The sequence below is a fragment of the Epinephelus lanceolatus genome, chromosome 24 (genome assembly GCF_041903045.1).
Source record: "Epinephelus lanceolatus isolate andai-2023 chromosome 24, ASM4190304v1, whole genome shotgun sequence".
NCBI lineage: Eukaryota > Metazoa > Chordata > Actinopteri > Perciformes > Serranidae > Epinephelus > Epinephelus lanceolatus.
The window spans coordinates 6,954,283-6,961,502 of NC_135757.1; positions in this window are offsets into that span (position 1 = coordinate 6,954,283).

Below are 7,220 nucleotides of genomic sequence, written 5' to 3' on the forward strand. Positions count from 1 at the left end.
AATGAAAGGTTAACCATTTTTCCTGCGCTGTTCTCCAGTGGGTAGGATTACATCTGTGTGAAAACGACATTGCTAACAAGCAGTTTGGAGCTGTTTTGAACCAGCTGGGGGTTTGTCACTCCTGTTGACCATTGCTTAGCGCCACCTTTGACCTCTCAGGAGGCACTTTGTGATTCAAATCCCAAAGTACAGTTACAACAAAAATGTTGCTCTGTTATAAGTCTGATATCATGCCAACAAAATCCAAACCAAGCAAATTTCAACATCGTTCTGAAAGTGTCTGATTTTTACTTCCTGTCATGATCCTGTTTTTTGTTTATAGGGGTTTGGGGTTTGACAGATATGTGATTTCAAATTCAAACCACACCGCAACATCTGTCCAATGTTGGAAGTTGATGTTTTGACATCGACCTGATTTTCAATTCCAACCAAAATCCAGCGTCTGTCCAATGCCGGAAGATTGACGTCAACCTAGAGTCAGGCTTTGATGGATATCGGATTTTAAATTCCAACCATCCAGCACTGGAGGTTGATGTCGAGCCAGAGTGGAGTTTTGACATTACTTGGTTTTTATTTCCAATCAAAATTTAACATCTGTCCAACGTTAGAGTCCCAGTGTGCAATAGAAGTGCAATAGACCACCGCTCAAACATTTCTGACCTTACTTTGATGTTCAGTGCCAGCAGGTAAGCAGATGGGCTGCTACCTCGAGTTCCTTGAGTTTTCCAGTCCGTGGTGTCCATTCCTGGCCCACATGTGACTACAGCTAAAGCAGCTGTGGAAGAAACCACTTTCACAGGTGTTACCCTGCGTGTGAACACCAGACTTGGACGAATACGTATCGGTCAGTTCTTCCACAGTCTGAGACACCGAATGACTTGTACAACTCCTTCCCATGTCAGCATCAGAGAAAATGCAACACGTGACCATAACTAGAAGCTAACGCATGAGATGAAAGCTCTCAACCTGAAAAAGGAGTTAGATATATAGTACAGGGATGCTGAAGTACTACGCTTGTGCGAAGTGCTCAAAGTGGACAGAATTTTCATGAATACAAGGATATGAAAGCATTCTATACACCCGCCACTTTAGAGCCTTTACTAAAAGCTGTTTAGACTAATGCTGTTTCCACAAGTGAGTGCGAGGTACTGCACAAAGGAAATGTACTTTCTGTAACCTGACTTTTCAATTTATGTATTTATTTTTGAAGTGCACCGCTCCACATCCATATGCGAGGGCGTGCCTTTAAAGGGACAGAAGTGCGGGTGAAAAAGCATGTAAAGCTCTAGGTTGTGACGCGGCTGTTCCCAAGATGTTCCTGAACCTGTTTTAAGAGTGTTAGTGTGTGAAGGTTATAGTATGATAATAAAAATCAGGCATCCTTGAGCACTGTTCGAAAGTAATGCAACCAAATTCATTCATGTCCAATGTAATCATGAGCCAGTACTTTGTGCGTAACCCATGTATGTTGGAGGGCTGTGGTTACGTGACCAATGTGCTGACGGGAGTAAAGAAGGAAGTAGTCCCGAGCGTTAATTACTCAACCTTAAAGGGGAAGTTCCGTTTTTTACAACCTGGACCTTATTTCTGGCATTAAATACGGTTGTTTACTCACCCAGATAAGTTTGGTGTCATTCCTTCGGAAGATATTTAGATCCGCAAAAGCCGCGTACATCCATATAGTGGGAATGATCGGGGCACCGACAATGAGGCTCTAAATAACACATTATCTGCTGCGAAACTCGTTCATTTCACCAGTATGTTTTTATGAATCACTAGTCATCATCATCTGGGTCATTTATACTGACCTACTAACCTCTGAAAAAAAAATAAAACAGAGGCAATTCGTAAAGACAGTCCTCTTTACCACCGAAATGTTCACCTTTCTGTTTCTCACTTTTTGTCACTGAGCTGTAATAATAAATTCATGTTTTGCATAAGAAGTGCCTCTGCTTTTTGTGCAGTGTGCGGGCTGTTCTACGCAAGCGATGAGAAGAAACTAAAGAAATGTAAATTCTCATAGTTATTTACTTATCAAGCAAACAAATTCAAGGAAAATAAACAATTTATGCATGTGTGTAGGCTACTTACTCAATCGAAAGTTGCCCGTTCGGTCCTGCAGGCTTTTGCTGGGTCTTCAGTTTACTTTCGGGACACGAAAAAAAGTCTCTACAACAGCCCGGTTGATCATAGAAGTGAAATCCTCTGTTGTGAGACAGTCATTTCTGGAGACATCCAGACGCGTATCTCCTGGCCTCAAATCCCACTCGGAGCAACAAAGGCATTCCTCCTCTGTTGGCATAGAGGAACATTGTCCACAAGAACACCACCAGTTAGCATCTATTCTCGGACGTGCAGCGGTTTGTTGTTCTCTGGCCAGCTGTTCCTCTCTCTGCCTCCGCATCCTCCTTTCACAGAGCTCCTCATCCGTATACTCTGGCTCAAAACTGTAAGGACGTCCATCATATTCAAAGTCGTCGTCCACAACCTCAAAATCTGACAAATATTCAGCCATGTTTCAAAAAACTAACAGTAGCAAATTCCAGCTGTTAACAGAGCCGTGCTGCGGGTGTGCGGTGGCGCGCGCACCTGGATGACATCATCCAGGTCAGAGGTTAGTAGGTCAGTATAAATGACCCGGATGATGATGACAAGCAACTCTAGCGATTCATAAAAACATATTGGTGAAATGAACGAGTTTCGCAGCAGATAATGTGTTATTTAGAGCCTCATTGTCGGTGCCCCGATCATTCCCACTATATGGATGTACGCGGCTCTCGCGGATCTAAATATCTTCTGAAGGACTCCAAATGACACCAAACTTATCTGGGTGAGTAAACAACCGTATTTAATGCCAGAAATAAGGTCCAGGTTGTAAAAAACGGAACTTTCCCTTTAAGTTAAGGATATAATATAATTCGTGGGGTGGTAATTCATAGGATATCATACGAACTGTTATATGAGGATACATTGCAATCGTTTGAATGTCTAAGAAAGTAAAGAAAGTATGACAATGAGACATTGAAGGCCACATTCTTCAAGGCCTGAGCCAATACAGCAATGTATATAAGTGTACTATTCTCATGATTTCTCTTTTCTCCCTTCATGTTCTTTCACGTTATGTAAAGCAATGGAGAAATGTTGATTTACCAGATTTGATACACTGTACTTGACGGAGACAGCTGATGTGACTGCGTCATTGGAGCTGAATACTAAATGCGGTCTTGCTCATAAACTATGGACTTGCCTTTGGTATTCCTCTTCATTGTCCACTTTAGTCCCCAGGCTTTTCATGATCCACATTAGACGCTGTGGCGTGTAGCTGCGAGACACTCATCGGGATGAGGACATCAACTCACCAGTTTAAAAACTCTACTCCTGCTACTTCTGCTAGCTAGCCAGGTCGATTTTCAAACACAACATCAAGGAAAGATGGAGAGGATGGGCACCAGCTGAACTACCATCCTGCTAGCCATTGTACAGACGATGGAATTTAACTGGACGATCTCGCGCTGGATCGATTTTCAACGGGATATCAGGAACTGCAATATCCTTTAATTCACCGAAATGTGGCTAAATCCTGGACAGCGCCTTCAACCAGCGGGCTCTCAATCAGACTCAGGAAGGACAAGGAAAAGAGGCATGTGCTTTACAGTGAATGTGAGCTGCTGTCCTGTTCCTGCTGTGGATCACTGCTGTACACCATTCAGAGCCGTCTGCAGAGTGGAGTCGCTGCCCGTGTTCCGAAGGAGCGACCACGCAGCTATCTTATTGGGGTCAGGGTGTGTGGACAGGTAAATCATTCCACTACCAGAAACATGGATCACCAGAACCATCTGGAAATATGGACGATTATAAAGCAGCAGCCAAACAATGTAAGAAAACAAAAAGGACTAGATTACAGTGTTCGAGTTGCACCTTATATAATTCAAACAACGTTTCAATGCAATGTTGAAGTGGCCCCACTGCAGACCACTGAGATCCATACTGACCTCTGACTCTCTGAGATCCAAGACCTGAAGGTCAACAAAGCTTCCTGGGATTGAAAAAGCCCTTGTAATGCATGCATGTGTGTCTGCATCCGTTTCTTGAATGAGTGCCGACCACTTGATAGCTTGCAGCACACGTAATAGACCGTCCGCACTTGCCATTAGGCATCATCATGAGCAGTCGAGTCACATCCCTGCAGGTCTCTACAGGTCCCGCTGGACAAGGCTCTTAAAAATACTGCTCTCTTGTCCGTACTATCTGATGCATTAAAGCCTTTTTTCTTCTTTAGGCCTCTTCAAAGACGGCTTCATTGTTAGCCTTCTATAACACAAAGGCTGGAGAACACAGCACAGGCCTCCTGCAGGTTAGGTAGCTTTAACACCTAAGGACCTGAGAAAGGACTCTGGCATCACACGCATGCTGATGTTGTGACGCACTTTGAATTAAAACAGCACTACGGGCAACAGGGCAAGTCGGTGGACAGTCAGTACAGTATATGAGGTGATGTCAGTGAAGTGCACTCCCTGGGCAGAGAACATGGGACATCATACAACGAAGACACACAGGCACACCCTCTCCCCTTTTAATTTAAGAAATGGGAACCACCATCTCATCTTATTAGTTCTTGAATATTTAATTACTTAGAATTATAATCCACATGTTTCTCATTTTAATGAACAAGCTAAAATCATTATTTTTCAAAGAACAAATTGCTAATTTTTGGATTTAAATTGTAGTCTTTTAAATGACTCATTGATTCAGTAATTGGCCGACAAAGTGTTACATCACTAACAAAAGTATAGTCGTCCATTTTTTATCTCTGATGGTTTCTTTGTGGTTTATCCAGTGATGTAAAACCAGCACACACTCACATTTACTGTGAGAGACTTTAAACTGAGTTGGGTGGGACAAAAGCACCTGGATGATCTTTACACTTGTATGTAAGAGTTCACATGCTGCATACCATAACTCCAATACAAGCTAAAGTTAAAGGAGAAAGAGAAGATACACTCACTCACCTGGGTTGCAGCACGGTCTCAAACAAGTGAGACTCAAATAGGCCACTCCCACGCTTGAATAACCTTCCTCTTTGTGGATTTTCTCCTGAGAGGACTGATTGGTAGATCTCTCCACCTGATCTCAAGGAGTCATGTACCCTGCTTAGTAGGTATGGAAGCGTATTGCATTCACTTGACACATAAAAAATAATGTTTTATTGAGTAATTATTTCTGTTTTTCGGAGTAATTTTTTTATTTTTCCTGTTTTTCTCGGTAATTTTGCTTGTGTTTTTTGTGGGGGGGGGTTTTTTGTTTGTTTTTGGGGGTAATTTTTTCTGTTTTTCTGAGTATTTTTTTTTTTAGTTTTTCTGAGCTCGATATAATGGAAGCAAATATGACCCACTTGTTTAGTTTAATCCAGTTTTACTTTGTTTTGGGTTTGAGACACTGGGAGATACTCTTGTCTTTAAGTCATATAGATGGTGTTATCATTAGTTTGTCGACTTTACGCAGGCACCGGTCACTTGCAGGTGCCAGGTGGGAGCTTCTCGCAAGATTTTGAAGTATCTCGTCTCCTCGTTCAGGAAAAAAAAAAACACCACAAAAAACAGAAAAAAAACACCACAAAAAGACAGAAAAAAATACCACGAAAAACAGAAAAAAATACCATGAAAAACAGGGAAAAATTACTCCGAAAAAGAGAAAAAATGACACCAAAAAAACAGAAAAATAAATAAATTACTCCAAAAAAACAGAAAAAAATACTCAGAAAAACAGAGCCTTTTTTTAATTTATTTTTTTTATAAGTAGGGACCTACTAAGGCCCCCAACTGACATTATTCCTCCTCATCCAAATCCACTGACTAGATCTAGCTGCTCCATCTGACATTTCCTTCACTGTCCTCCTAAAACTCTGTCCCCGCACTCTGAGACATTATTGTTTTTGAGCCTTACAGGTGTCACACATCTGCACCTAATTTAGGAACAGTCAAAACATGCATTTCTGATATATTTTATTACATTTTGACTAGTAAAACCAAATTTTGTTTTTGCACAACAATATTCAGACACTGAAGGGAAAAAAAAATCAGTTTTACACTTTATTACACACTTGTGACTATTAAAAATAAATCCAATTTTCCAAATGACTTCCTGTTTAAAGACGGTGCTTAGTTTGGTATACCTCTCGGGTCCTGCGTATCCCAAATAGCGAGGAGAAATTAAAAACCCATGCCAAACAAAAGCCAGTGTCTCAGGAGGCTAACTTAAGCATCCAGCTTCAGAAAAATAAAATTATTATTTATACTGTGATGCTGTTTACATCAACATTAATAGTAGTTCTCTTGTGAAATGGACACAGCTTAAACTATGAGCACCTCCAGCATATATTGAGCTCTTCTCACACTCTTGGATGGTGCACAATTTTTTTCCAATGTCATATCTCTTTAACCTTTAATCCCCTTTCCTTCTAACATCCTTGTTCTTCCTATATTGATTTTACGTTTTTTAATACTTTAGATGCTGTTTTATCTTTCTTTACTCTTCACAGATCAAAAAAAATCTGATCATACCTCCCCTTACTTAGTTAAGAACTCGATTAAGTACTTACTTACTTAGTTAAGGGCTTTTTTTTACAAGTACGAAATGATTCGTACACTGAATAATGACAAGAGTTTCACTTAAATTATCTTCAGTGTTATGAATGTTAGAATGAATTGAAATCCTTCAACTGATGGATTTAACTTTGCAGTTAGGTGGCTGAACTCTTGTCTAAAGGTGAAGAGAGAGGAGGAGCGCACACCAGGGTTGGAGAGGTGCTGACCATTGATGAAAACATACAAATTTGAAAAAAGATGTCAGGCGCACACTCTAAGACTCGATGCAAAAATATTTTCTTTTATTCAAGTACCAACGTTTCGACTTGACCGTCTTCATCAGGGTTTTACAAGACACTGAGCTACCAGACATTTTATAGGACACACAGGTGAGCTCTATGATGAGAGGGAGTGTCTGCAATTACAGGCACATGCCATGGGAGGAGCTGACAATCAACACAAATTGCCACACAGATGAGACAGGAAAAAAGCACAATATGATCAAGGCTCAATTTCCATTCAAGTATAAAAAAGACAGAATAAGGACAATTCAGAAGTATAATTCAAAAACACTTACATTCTTTTCAGTTATCAAAAATTAGTAGGCAATAAAAAGTATCATTATTTTGAATACAA